Below are 24712 nucleotides of genomic sequence, written 5' to 3'. Positions count from 1 at the left end.
ATTCACTCAAATGCTGAGTACAGTTTTTTAGCTTTAGGAGTCAATTAAAATGTACCTAGAGAAATGATGGCACCGATGTGGGACTCGGGTTCAGGTCCTCACTTTGTCATGAACTTCGTATGTGTCCTTGCAAGATGGACCAAGAAGGGACCCGATTCAAAGCCCATTGGGTGTCTTTAATAGTTTCAATGAGATTTGGATTAGGCATTTGGCATGAAATCCTGGCCCCTTTGAAGCAAATGGCAGAACTTCCACTGACTTTGATGGGGGCCACCCCCTATTAATACATGCTTCAATTTCCCATCTGGAGAATAGGGGATCCCTTCTCCCATCCTTGTTTTGTCTGTTTAGATTACAAGCTCTTCAGGGCAGGGACAGTTTCTTACTACCCCTGTGCCCAGCGGCTAGCACAATGAGGCTCTGATCTCACGAGGGGCCTTTCAGCAGCACTGTAATAATCATCACCTAGACACCATGGTGAGGGGAACCCTATAGATGTGTAATAATAATGTATATGTAATATTGGACAGATTGATATTTTGATTGGATGGTTGGCTTGTATAACTGAGTTAACATTTAAAAAATGGTTGCTCTTTTATACACTCATTTTATACACTCATTTTGTACATCAAATGTATAAAGAAAAAACCTCAGTAGAATCCCTCCTTTCTATATGTGTGGGCATATGTGTGTACATACACAGAGAGAGAGAGAGAGAGAGAGAGAGAGAGAGAGTTTGGGAAGTTGCTGGCATTCCAGTAACGAAGCAACCTTTTGAAGTTGAGCTTTAGGTTCTCCAGGGAAATACTGACTGGGCTCTTTTCAGTCCGCGGAGAGGGGACATTTCACTTGTGAGTCTAAGTGAAGAGAATGGAGCACCCTTGCTAAACCCTCTGCCTGTTGAACAAACACTGACTTGATTATCTGAGAGGAAGTGCAATCACCTTAGGTTTGATGGCTCCAGCTGCAGTGTTGAGCAATGAGCTGAAAAGACATCTCTGCCTGATGATCAAACAAGGCATTGAGGGAGTAGGCAGCAGTCCATGTTGGGGAATTATCCAATGACAACCCTTTTACACGCAAGTAAACTAGCAATTTGTATAATTTGTTGCAATTGTCTGCCTAATCCCTTTTGAGATAAATTGTGTTTTAAAGCCCCTTCTGCTTTGATTTCCACAAGAAGTCATCAACCTTCTGTGACAAGTGCCTGCCATGCAGGCAGCATCAGAAGCCTTATCTGCATAAGGAAAGTGACCTATGACTAAGGCTAAGATTTTGTCATGGTTATTTTTAGTAAAAGTCACAGACAGGTCATGGGCAATAAAGAAAAATTCACGGAAGCCTGTCGTGACCTGCCTGTGACTTTTGCTGCTGCGGCTCCATAGTTTCCCCAGCCACCATGGTGACTGGGATCTGTGGCGTTCCCCCTCCACCCACGGCAGCTGGGATCTGAAGGGTGATCATATTTTCCAAAGAGAAAACGGGACACCCCAGCCCCCTCCCACCACGTGAGGCTGTTGCCTGTTGCTGGAACCCTGCCGGGGCCTCACTGGCTGTCAGCTCCAGAGTCCTGCAGCCCCAAGGGCTGAAGCAGAGAATGTCGCGGAGCACTCTGGAAGTCACGGATTCCATGAACATAGCCTTACCTATGACTGACAACAGGTGTCGACTACTATTCCCCCACAACTGGACTGGATGGTGCAAGTTCCAGGCCAAACCATTTTCATATAGTGTGCTAGGCCCTCTGGTGGAATAACGTGCTGTACGGAAGAAGGTGATTCTTTCTGTAACAGATACTGAGAACGGTTATGTTGGGGATGACCCCTGTTGTCAACCAACAGCTCTTTCTAGGGAGCCAGGGTGGGTGAGGTAATATCTTTTATTGGACCAACTTCTGTTGGAGAGAGAGACAAGCTTTTTGACCCAGCTACAACAGCATTGCCTACACCTTTTTTCTAGTGTAATATATAAACCCCTCTGAAATGCTAAAATGGAAAACCACCAAGCACAGCGTGTGGGCACCACTTCTTAGTCCTCACTATGCTACGTGTTTTATCACCGAGTGTAAATGTCGTAGTGTCTTTCGTGTTTTATCACATGGTTTGGCCTTACCTGTATGGACAGGCCCAAACTGTATCCTGATCATGTTACAGAACAATAAGAACACAGCCCTGTTTTTTCAGGGCTTTAGCATGGTTCCAGCCATCCAATGATTTGGTTCCATCCACACAGGAAGAGAAAACTGTTATTAGAAGGTCTCAGGTATTTACCCGATGTCCTAGCCCAGTATTTGTATTGTAGATGGGACCTATAGGGTCCCCATTACCACTGGTCAGGAAAATGGAGCTAAAACAAGCACAGCTGCTGAATCATGGTCAGTATTTGAGGAGATCTGAAATCAATGGGGCTTAGGTGCCTAAATACCTTTGAGGCTCTGGCCCTTAGTTACTAAGGAGTCAAATCTCATTGAAAGTCAATGGACCTTAGGCTTATAGCTTAAGTCACTTCTAAAAATGGGGCTTTTGTAAATGTTACCATGTGTCCCAGATTTTACATAAGACAAGATCTACTGCTGGCTGGATTGGATACATTGGGAATTTGTTAGTACTGTGTAGACCTGCAGTAAATCTGTTGTATTCAGTAAAGCTAGTTGTCTAATTTAAGACTGAGTTTTAGCATCTTAATCAAAGGCTCCCTGAGATGGGATATTAGATGGGTGGGATCTGAGTTACCCAGGAAAGAATTTTCTGTAGTATCTGGCTGGTGAATCTTGCCCATATGCTCAGGATTTAGCTGATCGCCATATTTGGGGTCGGGAAGGAATTTTCCTCCAGGGCAGATTGGAAGAGGCCCTGGAGGTTTTTTGCCTTCCTCTGTAGCATGGGGCACGGGTCACTTGAGGGAGGATTCTCTGCTTCTTGAAGTCTTTAAACCATGATTTGAGGACTTCAATAGCTTAGACATAGGTGAGGTTTTTCGTAGGAGTGGGTGGGTGAGATTCTGTGGCCTGCATTGTGCAGGAGGTCAGACTAGATGATCAGAATGGTCCCTTCTGACCTTAGTATCTATGAATCTATAATCAGTGACAATAGCCATCTCCTCTTACTGTCATGATTCTTGTACTCACACAGCACTTGTAGACATCTCTTCCCACCCCCCATGTTCCCACCTAGCTGCAGTGATTTTGAACAGCTGTGCTGCAATATTTTCCCTGGAAATACCATGTCCAGAAGTGAGGACTCCCAGGCATGACATTACAAATAGAGCCAATCTGCATTTCTGATCCCGCCATGTTAGTCCTTGATGATGCCGCTTTGGTGCCGGCACTTGTGAAAGGGGCAAGAAACACACTGCAACGCCCACTCTGTGTGTAAGTACCGACAATCAAATGAAATATCCTCTTGTAATCACAACCCTCCAGCCACAATGAGGCTCTGATCTCATGAGGGGCCTTTCAGCAGCACTGTAATAATCATCACCTAGATACCATGCCACAGAGGCTCAGAGCTGCAGCATCTGTAGTGTTCTGACATCATATGGGGCTGATCTTTCTCCTAATTCTTTTTAAGGGATCCAGCCAAAGCTTTATCCACATTGGTGTATGAAGCAGGGTGTCGCTTCTAATGTGAGGAACAGCAGCCTGAAAGGCAATGTGCAGGCTATCGAGAAGAGCTGCAAGACAGGAGAACATGTCAGGCTGTGGAGGAGACACCCAAGGGATAAGGGGGATGCCTCCAGTGCTTTGTGGACATTTCAAACTAGTCCAGACAAATGTTCAGTAAGAGAAAATCTTTCACGGGCAAGGATGAGGACTAGATTCCTGAAAGGGGCCAGTGTATCGTTAATTGCTGCCTGCTTATGCCGTGAACCTGTTAGCTCCCACAAATGAGCCCACATGGTGCTGACTCAGTACCAGAGTGAGAGATCTCCGAACATGCATATCTAAATACTACAGAGGAGGTGTTGAGGATTCAGCAGTGAGTGCTCTCTAGTCTGGTCCTGACTAAACCCAATGTCCCAGCGTGGTGTTAGCTAACTGGCTGTCTTTCCGCTAAGATTAAAATCAAGGTCCAGACCAGCTGTGTGCATTAAAAATCCCATAGGACTTCTCTGTAAGAGGCGGGTTGTTAACTTAGTTGTTAACTCATTCTTCCTGCCCCAGTATCCCCCTGTGGTTTCAATTGGAAATGGTGGTCTTCACTTCTTCTCCTGAACTTGGATAGTGCAGCTGCACCAAGAAGCAGTTGCTTTTCAGTGGCAGGCAAGGCCTTACTTATTCCCACAGGTGTTGTACAGCTTAATTAATGATTGTTTAAAAAGAGCCTTCTGCCGTGAGTTTGAATGGTGCTAGAACCTCAGATTATTGTAATATTGTTACTGGATCTTGCTGGGGAAGTGATGGTGGTGGGAGGGGGAATAGAAATGGGCCCCTGAGATAAACCAAAACATTTGGAGTTACAGATAAAACCAAGTGCCTGATTGTACTCTCGCTTACTCTGCATAAGTGGGTCCCCTACATGTGTAATTGAGGCTACAGGATACAGAAGAGTCTATATTTATGGAGTAGAGAAGGATGTGAAACCCAAAAGGGTGATGTTATGTTTTGCCTACACAAAGACTAACCATGTACTTCAGGCCAGATCAACAACTGGCATAAATTGGCATAGCCCCGTTTACTTCAGTCTACAACAGCTGGGGATCTGGTCCTAAGAGAGCCACCAAAGAAGGAAGAATGAATGTAAAGGCTGCCTGAGAGACAGAGACCATAGCCTGAGTATCCTCTGTAACAGGCACCATCAGAACCGAACACAAAAGGGAAGCTATCTCCAGCAGACTACTAGAAATTTAAAGACACAGTTCAACTGACAACAAAATTCTTAAAGATATAGTTATCTACACTCCAGGGAGCAATCCAGGAGTTCTCTCCTGCCTTCCCATGGCTCCAGGGCATGGCACAGAGACAGCAGATGACATGAGGATGACTGATGCCATTAGTGTTGGCTGGAATTCGGTGAAGGAAACCCTACTCTCTGCCTGCTTTTAATGCTATAGATAATAAACTTTTGTATGGTGTCCTAACCTCTACTCATTTTTGCTTCAGCAATCATCTCCACATGGAATTTCTTTGCCATATCCCTAGCCCATTTTAATGGGAATAGTCATGTCAGAGGTATAGCTGGGGGGAAGGGAAAACAAGTCTTCAAAGCCTGGTCAGGGTATTCTAAAATTCAATAAGCACTTTCAATTAAAAGTGATTTGGACTGCATTTTTCTTTTGGCTCAGCTATTGTGTTCGTAAAGTAATTATTGTATTACCTCAGCCTTGGCTCTCAGCCCTGTGTTATCATGCTGAGCAAGTTTTTGGGAACATCTTTAGCGGGCTAAACTGTTACAGCTTTGCAGTAGTCACTAACTGAAATAGTCACTGAAAATTTGTTATATAGTTTTGAAAACCATCTTTTACTCCTCAGCTTTTATCTGTTGAGCCAGGAAACTGCCAGGAAGGATTTTTCTTTGGTGAAGAAAGGAAAAATTCTGAACTGGCTATGCACTGTATAGAAAGAGATTATTCCTGGAGAGATGGCTTGCATGTTAGAAAAGGGTTAACACGCTGTAGAAAATGCATTAACACAGATATGACTTTTGGTGTGGACATAAGTAACACATTTATTTTTTGCTACAAACTAAATCATTTTAATTATGTTTACTGCTTTTGGGGACGCACTGTACAGTCTTGCACAACTTGGCTTTCCTGTTGTTTTAGGTCTCTCACTATCTTCTTGTTCAAAAACAACTCTACAACCTGCCTCTTTGTTCTCGTTCCCGGAACGATGCCAAGTACAGTGTTTGCTTTGCCCATTAGTGTCCTTAGAGACCACAAGGCTGGCTCCCTGCTCAACACAAACAAAGTTTTAAGTGAACCTCAAGCAGATGGTGGAATCCCACGAGCCTCGCAGAGAAGGTTCTGCCGAGTAAAATAATCCCTGGCTCTGACATCTCATGATCCTTGTTAGTTTTCCGTCATAGCCAGGCATATAGGATTGTTCATTTACATCAATGAGACCATGCTGGTCAGTAAAGGCAGGCGTGTTGTGAAGAATGTAGCACTTCCTCATAAATTGGAGTTTCATACTGCCAGCACATGACACGAGTGCTCCAACCTCTGCCCGGGCTGCCTGGCATGTGATCAAGTGATATTGATCTATAAAGCCCTAAATAGCCTAGAATTTGCCTACCTGAGAGACAGCATCTCCCTGTGCCATCATGCTGCAACTGAGATCACCAGAGACACTGGAGCCAGAGGCCTCTTAGAACTTAAGAGAAGAAACTACCCTGCCAGGATGTTCTCCCTTTGGTCTGAAATCGCCCATATCTATGTGCTAGAGGGCACACTGAAAATTCCATCTCTTTTCATAGACTTTTGGGGAGGGATGCACTGAATGCTGAGATTATGTGGCTGGGGTGAGGTTTTCTCACCCCTTCCAGGCTTTGGGGAGGCTGCTGCAATTATCTGATGTATTTACTGTATTTTGATTAACATGACAAAGGCACCTGGGACCCTGGATTGGTGCTTTTGAACGTACTGGATATCTGCATACATAACTATCAATATATACTGAAGTTAGGCATTTCCTTCTCATGTGTCTTTGTAACATTCTCAACAGCTATAACACAGCTGGAGGAACTGACAGCAGCAATCAGGGGTTTTGTATCAATAATATAATGCATGGGACTTAAAAAGAAGTCTGATTCTAATAATAAATTCCAATAAATGGTCTAGATAATACTTAGTCCTGCTTTGAGTGCAGGGGACTGGACTAGATGACTTCTCGAGGTCCCTTCCAGTCCTATGATTCTAATCCAGTCTATGATTCTAATCTCAGAAGCACAATAGTGAATTTGTTCTTGAACTAAGTACTGAGGTAGGACATATACCAGCAATTATAATCTTATCTAAAATAGGTTTTTCTGCCATTTCATGAAGTGGATTAGCTTATTTACATTTTTATTTTACTCCATAACAGAATTATAGAAATGTAGGGCCGGAAGTGATTTCCAATGGTCACCTAGTCCAGGCTGCTGCACTGAGAAAGGACCAAGTATGCCTAGACCATCCCTGACAAGTGATCTAGGTTAGTCCAACTGGTGGTCTGTGGGCTGGATCCGGCCCTCAGGACAATTCTGTCCAGCTCCTGAATGCGTCTGGCTCTGCTCCATTTTGCTCTACAAAATGGCATCCTGCACGCAGTGTAACCTCACACATATGGTGCGTGCAAGGTGACACTGTGCAGAGGATGCCATGTTGCTCTCAAAATGGCTCTCTCAGCACAGAATGACCTTGCAAACACTGTATGTGTGAGGTCATGCCACATGGAAGATGCCATTTTGCTTCTGAATGTTGCCCCTTGAGGTACTGCACAACTATGCATGCAGTCCACATCGCTGAAAAGGCTGTTCTTAAAAATGTCCAGTGATGGGGATTCCACAACCTCCCTAGGTAACCTATTCTAGTATGTAGCTACCCTTGTAGTTAGGGAGTTTTTCTTAATATCTAATCTAAATCTCCCTTGCTGCAGATTAAGCTCATCGCATCTTGTCCTACCTTCTGTAGACAGGGAAGACAACTGATTACCATAACAGCCCTTAATACATTTGAAGACTGTTATCAGGTTCTCCCCCCCACACCCCAGTCTTCTTTTCTCAAGACCAAACATGCCTAATTTTTCAATCTTTCCTCAGAGGTCAGATTTTCTAAACCTATAATAATTTTTGATGCTTTCCTCTAGACTCACTCCCATTTGTCAACATCTTTCCTGCAATGTGGCACCCCAAAGTGGATTATGTTTGCATGTGGACCACAGGGGCACTTTGTTAGATTTTTTAAAGAGGTCACAGAGACAAGATGGGTGAAGTAATATATTTTATTGATCAACTTCTGGTCCAATAAAAGATATTACCTCACCTACCTTGTCTCTCTAATATCCTGGGACTCACCACAGCTGCAACAACACTGTATACAAACAGGTCACAGGTATTTAAGCAAGCAACTCAGATATGGATAAAATTAGTTGCACCTTGGCTATATTTTAGCTGGCTTTTGAGAGGAAGTCCAGCAGTTAGGGTTTTAACCTGGGTCTTGGGAGATCCAGGTTCAGTTCCTTGGACAATGTTACCTTACGTAAATCAGTTATTCTCTCTATGCCTCAATTCCTCATCTGTAAAATGAGAATAATAGCATGTCCCTACCTCACAAATTAATTAAAGATTGCAAGGAGCTCATATAAGTATCTCAAATGATCTTTATGCACTATGTTGATGTATTGATGCTATTGAATATTGAAAATAAAAAATGTCAGCTAATGTTTAATATTGCTGAAGAAATACCCATGGATCATACTTAAATCTCCCCCTTGACATTTTATTTGATTCACCTAATTATTTTGTATCCATGTTTCTATTGATCACCCTCCCCCGCCCCCCATGTGTATGTAGGGAGGGGAAGGGGTGGGGAGGAAGGGACTGGAAAATACATTTTAAGTTAAAATGTTTTCATAGAAGTGAGGGGATAACATGGTCAGAGCAACAGGCCAGGAAGATGGTTGTGGAAGCCGCATTTTGAATGGACCTGAGAAGGCAAATTGAGCACTGGGAAGGCCAGAAAGGAGGAGGTTGCAGTAGTGAAGGCATGAGATGATGAGGGCCAGACCTCGAGGTTGAGCAATATACACTGAAAGAAAAAGGCAGAGTGTGGAAATGCTATGGAGCAAGAAGTGGCAGGATTTGGACACAGCTTGGTCATGTGGGGCAAGGGAGAGGGAGGAGTAAAATGACTCAGATTACAGGCCTGAACAACAGGGAGGCAGGTGGCCGGAATGGGGGACAGGAGGAGGTCGGGGAGGAAAGATACATAATATCACTACTTTCTACCTGCTCTTCTCCTCTGAAATGGGCAATGGTAGCTTTGCATTTATTGTTTTAAATAGGCAATGTAAATTTTTCCTTTATGCTTTAAATCCAGCCCAGGTAATCACAAGGGGTTGGAGTTTCAAAGGTGCCTAGGGCAGTTAGGTGGATTTTCAAAGGGAACTGGGCATCCAACTCTAAGGTGCCTTTGAAAATCTTACCCAATATCTTAATAACACCCCACTACACCTAAAATATCCCCTCCAGTGGTAGAAAGGGGCTCTCTGGCAGCACGCTGGGACACTGGGTCAATGCTGACTCAGAGAGAAGAGCATTTCCTACTGAATCACCAGCACCACATCCAGAAACAAGCTGGTGTTTCTTGGAACCCTCCCATCCTATGCTGGTCCAGTGTTGCATAGTTTGGGAAAACTGACAGGATCACAGCCTAGGCCAAGTTAACTGCAGGTATTGATCTCAGTAGATATAGCATGGCAAAAGGCAAAGTACTTTTCAAACAAACATTTAATTTAGTTCTTTTTAGATGAATTACAGGATAAAATTCAGAGCAAAACAACAAGGAAGAGACAACGCTGAGAGACAATGAAAATACACAACAGAAAATGAAGTCTGTCTTTCAGAGGGATGGAGAACAGCCAAAGTGGAGGATCAGACATATAGAGAAAATCAGAACAGAAGGTTACATCCATGAGTGGTCACAAAAGTGGAAAAATCCTTTACTAACATAGTAATTTTTTCAGCAGTTTTTCACTGATACTGATATTCATTTCACAAGCAGAGAACCTAACTAGTTTCTCTTGCCCCTAGATCAGAGTGGAAAAGGGGGTGATGATTTACAGGAGTGGCTAACAGGAGAGTTTTGTGAGGGAGTTTAGAGGGAGAGTGTGTGGGGGTGAGGGGCTAGATACATTTTAACATTCTTTAATCTTAAAGCCAAAAACACCCCCTGATTTAAAAAAAAATCAACAAAGGAACGAGCTGCAGAAATATAAAGAGAATGCAGGCAGAAGTCCAGCAACAGAGTGGGGGCTATCCAGTTTATTGCACCCAATGTAGCATGCATGATTACCTGCCCTATGGGCAGATGGCATTTGTGTGCATTTGGTGCAAGGAGCTCGTGGCCAACAGAGACCATGTATGGGCTTTGGAGACCAGAGGGACTGAGCTGGAAGAGCTAAGGAAGACAGAGAGGAAGATAGATGAGACTTTCTTGGACACAATAGAATGGTCCCAGCCCCAGTCTGACAGCTTCTGTGCTGTGGAGGAGGATGAAAGACTCAGGGAAGGAGAACATCCAACTGGAGCAGAGGGAAATGATACCATAGTTGGGACCCTCCTTCCAGATGATGTTGTGATATCCTCTCGTACTAAGGATACCTCTCCCGGGGAGGGAACTCCAAATATTAGGAAGAGACAGGTAATAGTTATGGGGGATTCAATCATTAGAAACATAGATAGCTGGATTTGCGATAACCGGGAGAACTTCATGGTGACTTGCCTGCCTGGTGTGAATATAGGAGAGAGGTCCTGGAGGCCAAATTTAGGCTGCTAGGTAAGAGATTGAAGTCCAGGACCTCCATGGTAGCATTCTTTGAAATGCTTCCAGTTCCACGCACAGGGCCAGTTAGACAGGCAGAACTGCAAGGTCTCAACGCATGGATGGTGTAGGGAAGAGAGGTTTAGATTTATTAGGAACTGGGGAACCTTTTTGGAAAGGGGGAGCCTATACAGGAAGGATGGGCTCCACCTAAATCAAAATGGAACCAGATCGCTGGCACTTAAAACTGAAAAGGTCATTGAGCAGTTTTTAAACTAAGAGCTGGGGGAAAGCCAACAGGTGTGGAGGAGCACGTGGTTCAGATAGAGGCATCCCTTAGGGGAGGATCTATTAAGGGAGATTCTCTATGTCTTAGTAAAGAGGAGAGGATGGAAGATGGTAAAATAAGTGTGGCATCTGATGAGAAACAGCCAAATGAAAAAAAGAGTCCCATTCAATTATATCATGTAATGGCAGACAGCTAAAAAGTGACAAGTTTTTAAAGTGCTTTTATACAAATGCTAGAAGTCTAAATAATAAGATGGGTGAACTAGAGTGTCTTGTATTCAGTGAGGATATTGATATAACAGGCATCACAGAAACTTGTGCTATATTATCGACTACCTGACCAGGATGGTGATAGTGACTGTGAAATGCTCAGGGAGATGAATGAGGCTATAAAAACAAAAAACTCAATAATAATGGGGGATTTCAATTATCCCCATATTGACTGGGTACATGTCATCTCAGGACGAGATGCAGAAATAAAGTTTCTTGACACCTTAAATGACTGCTTCAGAGCAGTTAGTCCTAGAACCCACAAGAGGAGAGGCAATTCTTGATTTAGTCCTAAATGCAGCACAGGATGTGGTCCAAGAGGTGAATATAGCTGGACTGCTTGGTAATAGTGACCATAATATAAATAAATTTAATACCCCTGTGGTGGGGAAAATACCACAGCAGCCCAGCACTGTAGCATTTAATTTCAGAAAGTGAGATTACACAAAAATGAGGAAATCGGTTAAACAGAAATTAAAAGGTACAACCCAAATAGTGAAAGCCCTGCAAGCTGCATGGAAACTTTTTAAAGACACCATAATAGAGGCTCAATATCCCAAATTAAAAAACATAGTAAGAGAACCAAATAAGCACCACCGGGGCTAAACAACAAAGTAAAAGAAGCAGTGAAAGACAAAAAGGCATCCTTTAAAAAGTGGAAGTTAAATCCTAGTGAGGAAAACAGAAAGGAGCATAAACTCTGGCAAATGAAGTATAAAAATATAATTAGGAAGGCCAAAAGAATTTGAAGAATAGTTAGCCAAAGACTTAAAAAGTAATAGCAAAAAAATGTTTAAGTACATCAAAAGCAGGAAGCCTGCTAAACCACTGGTTCTCAAACTAGGGCCGCCGCTTGTTCAGGGAAAGTCCCTGGCGGGCTGGGCCGGTTTGTTTACCTGCCACGTCTGCAGGTTCGGCTGATCGCGGCTCCCACTGGCTGCACTTCGCCGCTCCAGGCCAATGGGGGCTGCAGGAAGGGCGGCCAGCACATCCCTCGGCCCGCGCCGCTTCCCACAGCCCACATTGGCCTGGAGCGGCCAAACCCACAGATGTGGCAGGTAAACAAACTGGCCCGGCCTGCCAGGGGCTTTCCCTGAACAAGCGGCAGCCCTAGTTTGAGAACCACTGTGCTAAACAACCAGTGGGGCCACTGGATAATTGAGATGCTAAAGGATCACTCAAGGATGATAAGGCCATTGTGGAGAAACTAAATGAATTTTTTGAATTGGTCTTCATGGCTGAGGATATGAGAGAAATTCCCAAACCTGAGCCATTCTTTTTAGGTGACAAATCTGAAGAACTGTCACAGACTGAGGTGTCATTAGAGGAGGTTTTAGAACAAACTGATAAACTAAACAGTAATAAGTCACCAGGACCAGATGGATTCACCCAAGAGTTCTGAAGGAACTCAAATGTGAAATTACAGAACTACTAACAGTAATTTGTAATTAAATCCCCTATAATTTAAATCAGCTTCTGTTCCAAATGACTGGATGATAGCTAATGTGACGCCAATTTTTAAAAAGGGCTCCAGAGGTGATCCCATCAATTACAGGCCGGTAAGCCTGACTTCAGTACCAGGCAAACTGGTTGAAACTGTAGTAAAGAACACAATTGTCAGACACATAGATGAACATAATTCTTTGGGGGAAGCATCAATATGGTTTTTGTAAAGGGAAATCATGTCTTACCAATTTACTAGAATTCTTTGAGAGGTCAGCCACATTACCAAATCAATAGAGGTTTGGATCTTACCCAAAATACCACACTACCAGCCCAATCATTTGGTATCTAACACTAAAGGTTTATTATAAAGAAAAAGAAAGAACAAGAAGAGAGATGTTAAATGGTAAAGCAGTCACATACATACAAAGACTTCAAAGTCCATATATCAGGTTCCTAGCAGTATTGGTGAGTTTGCTGGCTTGAAAGTCCCTCTGGAGTACATCCACAGCTTGGGTGGGTCATTCAGTCCTTTGTTCAGAGCTTCAGTTTGTAGCAAAGTTCCTCCAGAGGTAAGAAACAGGACTGAAGACAAAATGGAGAAGTTAAGCTGCCTTTTATAGTCTTTGGCCATGCAGCCTGCACTTCCTTTGTCCCAAACACAAGCTGCCCAGCACATGGGTTGGAAAACGTAGAGTTCTGTCCATCCATAAGCAGTAGGTTTGTATAATTTTTGGTGGTACCCAGAACGGGTCCAAGTCCTGCCCCCACCCCCTGACCTGCCTTGTAAACCAATATATATTTTTTAAAATAATGTTAAAATGGACTGGAAACAGTAAGCGTTTAACAGTTTCCCTATATGTCACAATATAACTATCATTAAGAAAATTGTATTTAACTAAGAATATCAACTTTATTAATACTCTTTTGAATACAGAAACAACTAAGCACTCTTGCATCAATAACTCTCAAAAGCAAATACTTTCTAAAATTAAAACAAAATATAGCCCCTTCTTTTGCGATATTCTTCCGGAGGCAGCAAACACTTTTTGTCATTGTTTGGTGTGGGAGGGGGCTACCCCTTGCCTAGTGTGGGGCAGGAGTGGTGACTGCAGGCAGCAGGGCGACACTCACCCAAGCCCCAGCTGCTCAGGTCCAGGAAGCCCCCTCGCCTCCCCTGTGGTGGGTACCGGGGGAGGGGGATGCCATCACGTGTGCGCTTCCTCCCCTGCTTCTGCCCCTCACAGTAGCCTCACGGGGGGTGGGGGATGGGGCTGGCCCTTGCCCAGTGTGGGGTAGGAGCGGTGACTGCAGGTGGGGGGGGGGCAGGGTGTCACGAGTCGGACACTCGCTCAAGCCCCAGCTGCTCGGGTCCAGACTCCAGAAAGCCCTCTCGGATTCGGCGTCATCTCCTGGTGGGTGCCGTGGCGGGGGGGGGGGAGGCTGCCGTCACGTGTGCGCCTCCTCCCCTGGCAGGCACAGCAGCCGCCTCAGCCTGCCTCCAGTGCCGCTCCCTTTGTTGTAGCCAGCAGCGGCCCGCAAGGAAGCGCAGCGCGGAGAGGCCGGGCAGCCGCCTGCGGTGCAGGCAGGAGCGCTCCGGGGGAGGCGCGCGGGGGGCGGCAGGCAGGGCTGCGGGAGAGAGCTGGGCCTGAACATTGGTGGAGCCGGGCCCCCGGTCCCTCAGTATTACTGGAGCACGGGCCCACATGACTCGCTACCCCTGCCCCCAGAAGCATAGCACAAGTTTGAAATACAGACATACATATTCATAACTCATAATACAAAGATGATACAAATATATAAGGCAGATTATCAGATCTGGCAAATTATAACATTTTTGCAGATATTTTACATGGCATATCTGCCATAACTCATGGCAATTTTACAATATTGGTATTCATAATATCCAAGAGTGTCCCCCACCCCAGATTCAGTACAGCGTTACAGCATTATTAAAGGAATCACAGCTTTACACAGATGAACTCTGTGTCCTAAAACTGACTCAAACAATTTTATCAGTGTGGCAGGAACAAGCATGCCCTGAGGGAAGGAGATGGCTGTGCACAAGAAACTCCATACAAGCCTGGGATGGAGCATCAGGCTGTTTCTCCCTCTGGATCCCTGGGCTCTGTGGGGGGAAGGGTGCAGGTATTTGGGCTGGGGGACCCCACAGCTGTGCTCTGGGGACAGAGGGATTGTGGGTGTCTGGCCCCTTGGCTGGGCTCTGGGGAGCAGAGAAGCGGGAACTGGGTTGTTCTAGGGTTTCTTTAACTCCCTACTCCAGAGGGGAATTTGTGTGTGTCTGTATTGTTACAGACATACTTGCTGACAGATATTTTGAAATAAATCACCAAAATAATTGAAACTGGTGTGATTATGTAGTGTTATTTTGACAAATAAAATTTGCAGAATTCTAAAATACTGTGTGCAGAATTTTTATTTTTTTGGTGCAGAATGTAATGTTTTGGTGTAGAATTCCCCATGTGTAAAGTATGTAGGTACTAAGACTTATGCTGTTTCCCATCTGTCGTTGAAAAAAGTCACTCTAAGTCTAGTGCGAGCCTCACGAGCCTGAGTCAGTTGAGCTGGGCTCTGAGACTTGCTGCTGTGGTGTTCTTTTTTCTGTGTAGACTTAATGGCACAACAACTTCATTAGGTTAATGTGTATTTCAAATGCAAGTCTCAGAAAGGAACGATTAACCTGTCCCTCCCTCCTTTTGTACTGTGATAAACTTCCAAGCCTCTGAGAGGTGAAAAGGGGATTTTAATGGTTCCCCTCTCCACCCTATTATCTAGAGATTTTATTTTAAAATTAGAAATGGTCTGCAGCCGCAACATTGGGATCGGGGCCGGGATTTAGAGACTCTCCTCCCCCCACGCTCCAATCTAGGGATGCTGAGATTAGGAGTTTAGTAGGGTTACCATGTGTCCGCGGGTTTCCCCCAGACATGACTTCTTTTCTTGGTCCTCTGATCTCCATCTGGAGGGATTTTTGATATATGAACAAATGTCCATGCTTTTTTCCTTCCTTGTCCTTTTTCCAACATCGACTCTGGTAGAACTGCAATTCCTGGAGTGCCCTAAGAGCGGCATGCACATTTACTGGTTTGCTACCCTTATTTCTGCACTGCTGCCGGCCATGGCACGGCCTTCAGAGCTGGGAGGCCGGAGAGCAGTGGCTGCTGGCCAGCTGCCCGGCTCTGAAGGCAGCCCCACACGGGTACAGAAGTAAGGGTGGCAGGGTATTGACTATTGAGTCACTGAAAGGGATCCTACTTGTACAGTACAACTTCAGACAGACATCTTGCAAAGACTTTCATGGCCACTTGATGAGCAATCCACCACTGCTGAGAAAGCTAAGCTCTACAGAGAAATATGCACGGACACAACAGGAAGAAGTGCAGTAGGAAAGGACTGAATGCATGTAAAAAGGTACATTTAAATTTCATTTACATTTATTTTTGATGCCATTACATTTGTTATTTATAAATGTTAGATATTCAAAGTAGAAAGAAACCGTGCAGTAGAAATGATACCCCTCCTCCCCCTCCAATTGCCCCTCCCCTTGGCATGGCTGGCCTTAGGGAAAATTGTGCCCCTGGCAAACTTGTATTTACCACTCCAGCCTCTGTTTCCTCTTAAGACAGCAGTGAAGTCTTACTCCTGTGTTGATGACATCATCTGCAATATTTGTGACATTACATAGCGTGTATTGTAATGTCACTGCAGCAGCTGTGGTGCTAAGAGCAGGCCTGGGAAAGAGGAGAACCTGGGATTTAAAAATAATCTGCATGATTTTGATTTTAAAAGAAAAGCAAATTGCTTTGAGAAAGGAAGAAGAATTAAAAATCCTTCAATGGTAAGTAGTTTTAGGTTTGAAATAAGATGGATCCAAAACACTTACCCAGTATGAAAGCCCCTGCATAAAGATTTCCCACCCTCAAAAGGCTTTATCAAAAGTTAATGTTGCTGGCTTCTTACAAACCAGTCTGGGAGCCAACAATATGGCACTGGTGGCACCGCTGGAAAATGTTGCAAGAATATGCAAATAAGGCCTGAGGAGGCAGAGGGCTGCTGGGAAGCAGTACCTAAATATAGTACCTAAAGGGCTTTGTTTATCAAAAAACAAAATTGCTTCCCCATCCACCCCCTTAAGTTTGGGAGACTCAACAAGTTTGTTACCTTTAGGAAAACAGCAAAAATGTCAGTCATGCACCACAACTGTAAAGAAACATCCTCTCAAAAAGGGAATAGCTGGAAAAGTTCAGCTCTTGTAAACAAGGAGAATTTAGTGTTGGTTGCATCATCATTAGGGACTTAAAAGGCAGTTCATTGTGGTTATAATGAATTAAGCAATCCTCACTCTGAGCTCTGGTGACCTTTGAGTTTTAGAAGTCAGAAATGGAAAAGATGCATTAAATCATCTAGTCTAGTGAAGGCTTGTTCTTTGTTTTTTTAGTGCTTTGGAAAAGTTAGTTTTAAACATCTCAAGTAATGTGACTAGCAATATAAGCACATCACACTAGATCACATATCTTGTATGGGAGACTGGGGAGCGGTTATAAAATCTTATTTGGGGGAATTATCTTTTTAATCACATGGTAAATGCCTTGGAATTAACTTTTGAAATTAAGTTATGTTTACATGGGTCTAGATTGTGACTTGGGCTAAGTGCCTGCACAAGGGAATAAGAATTACCTTTCACAGCTACCTGGACTTTGGATCTGGGGGCACAGAAGTAAGTGGCAATGTACCTGCTTAAGTGGGGTGCACCTGCTTAAGCAGGTGAGTGGACAGAGGCAGGGAAATGGGTGGAGCCTTGGGTTTCCCAGCCCTATATGCCAGCCAGTGCAGTGAACAGGAACAAGGGCTTCGGCCCTGAGTGGTGGGGCTCGGGCTTCGGTCCCAGGCTCCAGTAAGTCTAATACCATCCCTAGTGATCCCATTAAAACAGGGTTGCAACCCACTTTGGGGTCCTGACCCACAGTTTGAGAACCACAGCTCTAGTAGTACTATACCCTGTTTGTCTACTGACCACTGCATGTTATATCTTGTGTATATAGTTACGTAACTGGTTTTGTCTCTTTTTATGCACTACTGCTTTAAGTTTCCAAGCAGGCTGCTGTTAGGCTCTCTATTTTAGAAAGTAGTTTAAAGTGTCTACTGGCACAGAGTGACTCACGCTTGCTGGGCTCTCACATGCAGACTCAGCATTTGTTCTTTCTTGTTTTATTACACAAATGCTCTATTGGAGCTCGGTATTATTTCAGACTGGGTGTATATGGTTGCTCTTTATTTCTGGAAAAACATAACACAAATCTATGTGCAGCTCACCATGGTATCCAGCCATCATATGCAAGAGTTAAAATTTCTCAGTGTAGTTCAGGCATGACCATCTCTGCTCCTCCCGCAGTGGAGGTTTTGTGATGAGCCAGAGGAGTCTGTATTTCATTCCCATGCATCTTCTCTATGTGTAGCCCATTTATTCTGCCTGTGTGCTAATTTTTGGGATTTGACCACATGAAAGTACATTAATCACTTAAGTAGATGTGCAAGAACCTGTATGATATGGTCACAAGACCCAATTAGTGAGGTACAGTTACAGTAGCTAAGCAATGCAAGTAAATATCAAATGAGCTTTCAAATGCTGTAAGCACATTTAGGATCTTAGCCATTATCTTCTTCTGATCTTTGTGCATATTTTGCTATATAATAGGAGTGCCTTATAGAGAAGGACAAAGCAGTATTGCCCTTGGTGTAAAGAAATTGTAACAGTTTATGAGCTTGGCAAGTGTTTGGTACATTCATATAATATGTATTTGGCATGCAGTTACATTTTAAGGATATGAAACAACTGTGTGCTTATATACTGTAGTTACTGTATTTATCCAGCACTATATTTCCTATTATAGTTTATTAGACACTCACTATTAAATGCCACTGATTTTTCATTTGTGAATGGATTGGACAATAGTTTATCACAGAAAAGGCCCCACTAAAAAACTTTCAATGGCAGGTGCATACATTGCACCCATGTATTTGCATCCATAAATGGGCATTCACATTCTCCACAGATAATTATGAATACAGATAATCAGTTAAATATGCTATTATCTGTTCTCAGTCACCTGTTTGCATGACTGGTCAAGGAATGGGACAAGATCAGGAGATACAAGTTCTACTCATTTTGTGACCTAAGGGAAGTCACTTACCCCTTTCCTGCCACACTGCTCCATCTATAAAATGGAGAAAATACTTAATTATCACATAGGGGCTCTAATTGATTTATGGAACATAGTGATCTCTGTAGTTGATCAGACCCAATTCTGTCTAGTCTAGTATCCTGTCTCCTGGTACCAGATGTTTCAGAGTAAAATGCAGTATAACCTGCGCCCAGGGAAAGTTCTTCCTAATCCTCATCAATCAGAAGTTGATTTAAGCCCTGAAGTTTGAGCTTCTAAACTCCTGGGGATTTTGTTCTTTAAATCCTAACTACGAAAACTCTGGGTATTTTTATGAGTGAGTGCAGCTCTGCATAAAGGGGCACAACTGAAGTGTGAAGTATTATAATAGTTACTTGATTAGGTTTAATGGCTCCTTTCATGAGCTTTGAATTCATCACACGCAGACTTCACTAAGGGCAGTGCTACCCTGCATCAGATCTGCAGACTTCTGCTAGTGTAGGATTACCATATTTCAAGTTCCCAAAAAGAGGACACTGCTGAGGGAAGGGGGAATTGGAGTGGGAGGGCGGGTACAGTTTCTTTCTACTTTGACTGTCTAACATTTATAAATAACAAGTGTAATGGCATCAAAAATAAATGTAAATCAAATTTAAATGTACCTTTTTACATGCATTCAGTCTTTTTCTACTGCACTTCTTCCTGTTGTGCCCATGCATATTTCTCTGTAGAGTGTGATTGCTCATCAAGTAGCCATGGAAGTCTTTGCAAGATGTGTGCCTGAAGTTGTACTGGACACACAGGATCCCTTTCAGCAACTCAGTGGTCAATACCCTGCCAGCCTTATTTCTGCAGTGCTGCTGGTGGCGGGGCTGCCTTCAGAGCTGGACGCCCCGCCAGCAGCCGCCGCTCTCCAGCCTCCCAGCTCTGAAGAGCAGTGCCGCTGCCAGCAGCAGTGCAAAAGTACTGGATCCCATGATGGTACCATTTTAATAGTTGGGAAAGAGAATGAAGTTTCCCTTGTCAGTATCCTACAGTGAGAAGTGTCCATCTGTATCAATGGGTATTAATAACCATTTTTAAAGGCTTAAGCTGTGTGTTAAAAAAATTAGAGTGTTTCCACTATCAGCAAATCAAGGCTGTTGGATTTTCCCAGGCTTGATATGCCTTCAGCAAATGGAGAAGCTAAAGCCAAGAACTGGATAATTCGCTCCGGGGGGAGGAGTTCCCCTCCAGCACAGGATAAGCACACTGCACATCTGACTTACAGCTCTAATGGGTCTTGATGAAGTGACCTGGAAAAATAGATAGAACTTAAAAGTGCAAGAGGCTCAGATTTTATTTGTTCCTTTTTCATTTTAAATAGTACTGCCTGTGACTTTACAGCTTCACACAAAGTGAGGCAGATTGAAGTATAAAAAGGCCCTTATTAAAGCACAACGTACATTATGTATGAATGTGAACTTGGCCTGACCGCTAGTCCTGGATTTGCCCCAATCCCCCAATCATGAACAGCTTGGACCAGATTTCTTGATGCTGTGCTAAATGACTTGAACAAAGATCACAAGCTGTGTTGTCAAGATGCCTATATTCCCATTAAAGAAATCTTCTCAGGATCTCATGTATCTCAAAGCTCCATGACTCAAAAATGTGACTAAATGTAAACAGCTATCTATAGTTAGAACCGGGTCCCAATATTTCTTCATACCTATTATTAACAAAGTGTACTTAGATTTACAAATCATAATTAGAATTAGGGCTGGTAGAATTATTCATTGTAAATCAGTTATCTGACACATCTAGTCCTCTTTTGGTTCACACCACTTGTTTGTGAACTGCGCTCGAGTTAGCTAGGCAGTGGTATTTGCTGAATTGTGTATGAACAAATTTCAGCTCAGTGGGTTGTTTGCAAACTCTGCATTTCAGCTGTTTGCTGTTCATGGTAGGTGACTCGTCACATAAGTTAGATGGTATTGTTCTACTCCCTGACTGGAGGGCTAAAGCTTTTTATGCAAATGAGTAGTGATAATCATGAACACTTTTGTTTGTACACATAACACCTTAGCCAGTAAAGTAAGTCACAAAAGTACTTAGGCGTTTAGGCACCTAAGTCCCAGTTTTAGGCTCCATTGCAAGTCACAAAACTCCTGCTGAACCCTGAAGTTGCCTAAATTCACTCGGCACCTTAGTTTTTGGAGTAAAAAGTTCCCTAAGCACCTATATTTTCTAACTCTGTGCACTTGTTCTGCTGGCACTCTCTAGGTATCCAGACACCTAACTCCCACCTGAGCCCCAGAAGGATTCACAAACCAGGGGAAGATAGGCCTTCAGCCACCTGACTCACATGCAGGGCATGATCCGGTAGGTGTGTTCAGAGACAACCTACCAGATTAGGCCCTGTAGGTGAGTTCACACAAAACTAGTAGGGGTGAGGGATGCCTAGTGGTTAGATACTCACTTGAGCTGGGGGCCTCCCATAGCCTATTTCCCCCCACCATCTGATTAGGAGAAGGGATTTGAACTGGGATCCACCATCTCTCAGGTGCGTGCCCTAAGCAGTGGGCTAGGGGATATTCTGCCCTCATTCTCTCAGGCTGAAGGTGTTGCACTTTGGCTCAATAATTAGCCAGTGGGGTAAAGGGAAGTGGTCCCTGCGTGAGTGCTCTAACCACCAGGCTGCAGAATCACTCCCTCTCTGGCTCAAATGTCCGTTTATTTAGCCACAGTGGAGCAGCTTCAACAGGAGAGACTGAGGGAGCCCAGCATCAGAATACCTCACAGCCCAGTGGTTCAGGAACTGGGGTCTCCCACATCCCAGGTAAATACCTGCACACTGAGCTAAAAATATAACATTTGTACTCCCCCCCTCCCGATTTTTGTGAGAAATTCCACAGGCCCCCAGCTCTAGGCGAGGGGTCCCCAGTTGTGGGTGGCTAGCAGAGACAGGTGCCTATAGCCATGAGGGGGGCGGGGCTTAGCACACATCTCTTTTGTTGGCAGCTCCCTGCCCAGCATGTGGACTTTTGTGAATCACAGTCTAAGTTGCTTGTCTCTGCCTACTCATTGTATAGGTTGCCTAGGTTAGGGTGACCACCTTTTTAAAAGGCAAAAGCAGGACACATGCAAGAGCCCCACTCCCCTCTGTCCCCCCCCGCCCCTTCTCTTCCCCCCATGGGGGGAAGGGGTGCTGTCTGCCCCTCCTTTTCCTCCCGCCCGCAAGGTCCCCACCTCCTGGCCATGCCGGAAACCAGGGCCAAGCTGTGGAAGAGCTGCCCAGGAAGCCTGGGCTGCTGTGGGGAGCCCTGGACCCTTCACCTGCCCTGGGTGGGGGATGGAGTTACAGAGCAGCTCCTGGCCTGGGTCCTTGCCTCCCCCTCCCCACCCCGGGCACACCACCAAGGGTAGGTGGAGGATCTAGAGCTCCCCACAGCGACTCAGGCTCCCCAAGCAGCTCTTACTACTACCCAGCTCCAGGTTCTGGCCTGGCCAAGGCGTGGGGCCTCAGCGGGAGCGAACAAGCAAAGGGAGGGGCCTTTTGGCAAGCGGGGCTAAGGCCCACCTCGATCTCCCTCATCGGGAAGAGGCTGGCACCACCCCTGAACCTCAGGCAGGCGTGGAGTGGTGCAGCGAATCCAGTATGAATGCTGTCCTGAAGTCATTCAGGCGGGACTTGAACTCTGCATTTCAGGATGTTCCACCCAATTCGGGATGGGTGGTCACCCCAGCTTAGGTGCCTAACTCAGGCTTTGTAAATTGTAGTGGTGTTCCCGTGATTTTCTATGTACCTAGAAGTTAGGTGTTGTGACACTCAGCCTCACAACACCTACATATTTCTGTGTGAATCTAGGCCTATGCAAATAGGGTTAGTGATATAGGGCCTAATGCTGCAATCCTGAGTTCTTCTGAGAGGTGCTCAGAGCCCTCGAATCCCACTGAGCCTTGATTCCCCACCATTTTGTACCTGGTCAGTCGTCTACATCCCTACCAAGTGGGTATAAAAATGTTAAAATTAAGAGTTGTGTTTAATATGCTGTATGGATGGGAGGGTTACGTAGAGTGCAGGGTAGTGGAGAATCAGGCTCACTGACTTTCGTGGGTATTAAAGGTACTGACCACCACTTGGAAATGCTCAGCCCTTGCACAGGATCAGTCTCATAAACTGGCCCCCAAATGTTCATGTGAATGCAAACCCCTAAATGTCAATGTCTCTGAATAACGTTCCTTATATTTATTTCCATTATCATTAAAGTGCTATCACCAGCTCATAGATGGTTTGGTTTTGACATTTAAAACAGCAGTGATGATGTGGACTATTAGCTATAAAAAGCATTTGTTTTTAAATCTGCATATTACAGCAGTAAATTAGCAAATGACAGAATCTGAATGTATGTCACCAGAAATAACATATCATTCCAATTATCTTATTCTTTGTTGCTAATTGTGGTGACTGCACTTAGATCCCAGTTCAGTCAAGAACTTTAAGCACATGTTTAACTTCATTCCTACTTTAGCAAAGAATATAAGCATATGCTTAAGTCTCATTAGACTCAGAGAAAGTTAAGTCTGGAAAGGACCTCAAAAGGGTATTTAGTCCAGCCCCCTGCACTGATTCAGAACCTAATCTAGCTCATCCCCAAAAGGTGTTTGTCTAACCTGTTCTTAAAAGCCTCCAGTGATGGGGAGTCCACAGCTTTCTTTGATAACCTGTTCCAGTTCTTAGCTATCCTTATAGTTAGAAAGTTTTTCCTGATATCTAACCTGAATCTCTCTTGCTGCAGATTAAGCCCCTTACTTCTTGTCCTACCTTCAGAAGACATGGAGAACAATTGATCACTGTCTTCTTTAGAACAGCCATTAATATATTTGAAGACTTGTCATCAGGTGCCCCCTCAGTCTTCTTTTCTCAAGACTAAACATACCCAGTTTTTTTTAACCTGTCCTGGTGATGTTTTCTAAAGGATTTATCGTTTATGTTGCTCTCCTTTGAACTCTCTCCACTTAAGGATAGTGCCCAAAACTGGACATGGTACTCCAGCAGAGGCCGCACCAGTGCTGAGTGGAGTGGGACAATTGCCTCCCATGTCTTACGTATGGCATTCCTGTTAATATACCCCTGAATTATATTAGACTCTTTCACACCACCACCCCATTATTGGCTCATATTCCATTTGTGATCCACTATAACCCTCAGATCCTTTCATTAAAATTAATGTGTGAAATCCTGGCCCCACTGAAGTCATTGGGAGATTTGCTACTGACTTCAATAGGGCCAGGAGTTCACCTAATGAGACTTAAAACAGGCTTCACTGAATAGTGATGTTTGCTGAATCAGGGCCTAAGAAAAGCTGAATGAGGAAGGGAGAGATTGATTCTGTGGGTGGTTTTATGGCAAACATCTGGAAAGGGACCTCCCTAGTGGACAACTAGCCTGGGAGTGAGGCAATAACATCACCAGTGGAAAAGCATACGCTTCCTACCTCAGCCCTCCTAAAGGGAGAAGGCAGTGACCACCGCAATGAAAGAAGAGCCAGCTAAATTGTGTTATGTGGAGTAAACAACTCTAGATGAGACCACATTTTGTTTGCAAGCTCAGGTTAGCTGAAGGAATTCTAAATGTAGAAATCATTTTTTAAAATGTAACTGGAGACTATTTTGCAAGTTTTAAACATCTGAGATATTGATTGATCTCCCTGAGATTTTTTTTTAATAAATGCAAAACATTTCAGTGGTGAGTGGGAAGAGGGAAATTTATGAACCTATGTGTCATAAAATGCAGTCTGTAAAACCAAAATATAAAGTTTCTTTTGGAAGTAATTACTTGACCTTTAATAGTGGCTGGCAAGGATATAACTTAAAATGGTAGTAGATATGAAACTTTATGTATAACTGATTTGATTTTGCATTCACCTCTCTCAATCAGGGCCCAACTGATTTAATCAGGGCTCATATTCTCTTGTTAATATGAAGCAATTTGTTGAATGCATGCGGGAAGAGAACAGCAGGGAGTGGGTGTTCTTTGTTTAAATATTTAAACATTGGAGCCCAGATTACAGTCTCTGAGAGCAGCA

Source organism: Dermochelys coriacea, chromosome 1, assembly GCF_009764565.3.
Source record: "Dermochelys coriacea isolate rDerCor1 chromosome 1, rDerCor1.pri.v4, whole genome shotgun sequence".
In the NCBI taxonomy this organism is placed as follows: domain Eukaryota; kingdom Metazoa; phylum Chordata; order Testudines; family Dermochelyidae; genus Dermochelys; species Dermochelys coriacea.
The sequence above is the reverse complement of the archived record's forward strand: the minus strand, read 5'-3'. Positions refer to the sequence as shown.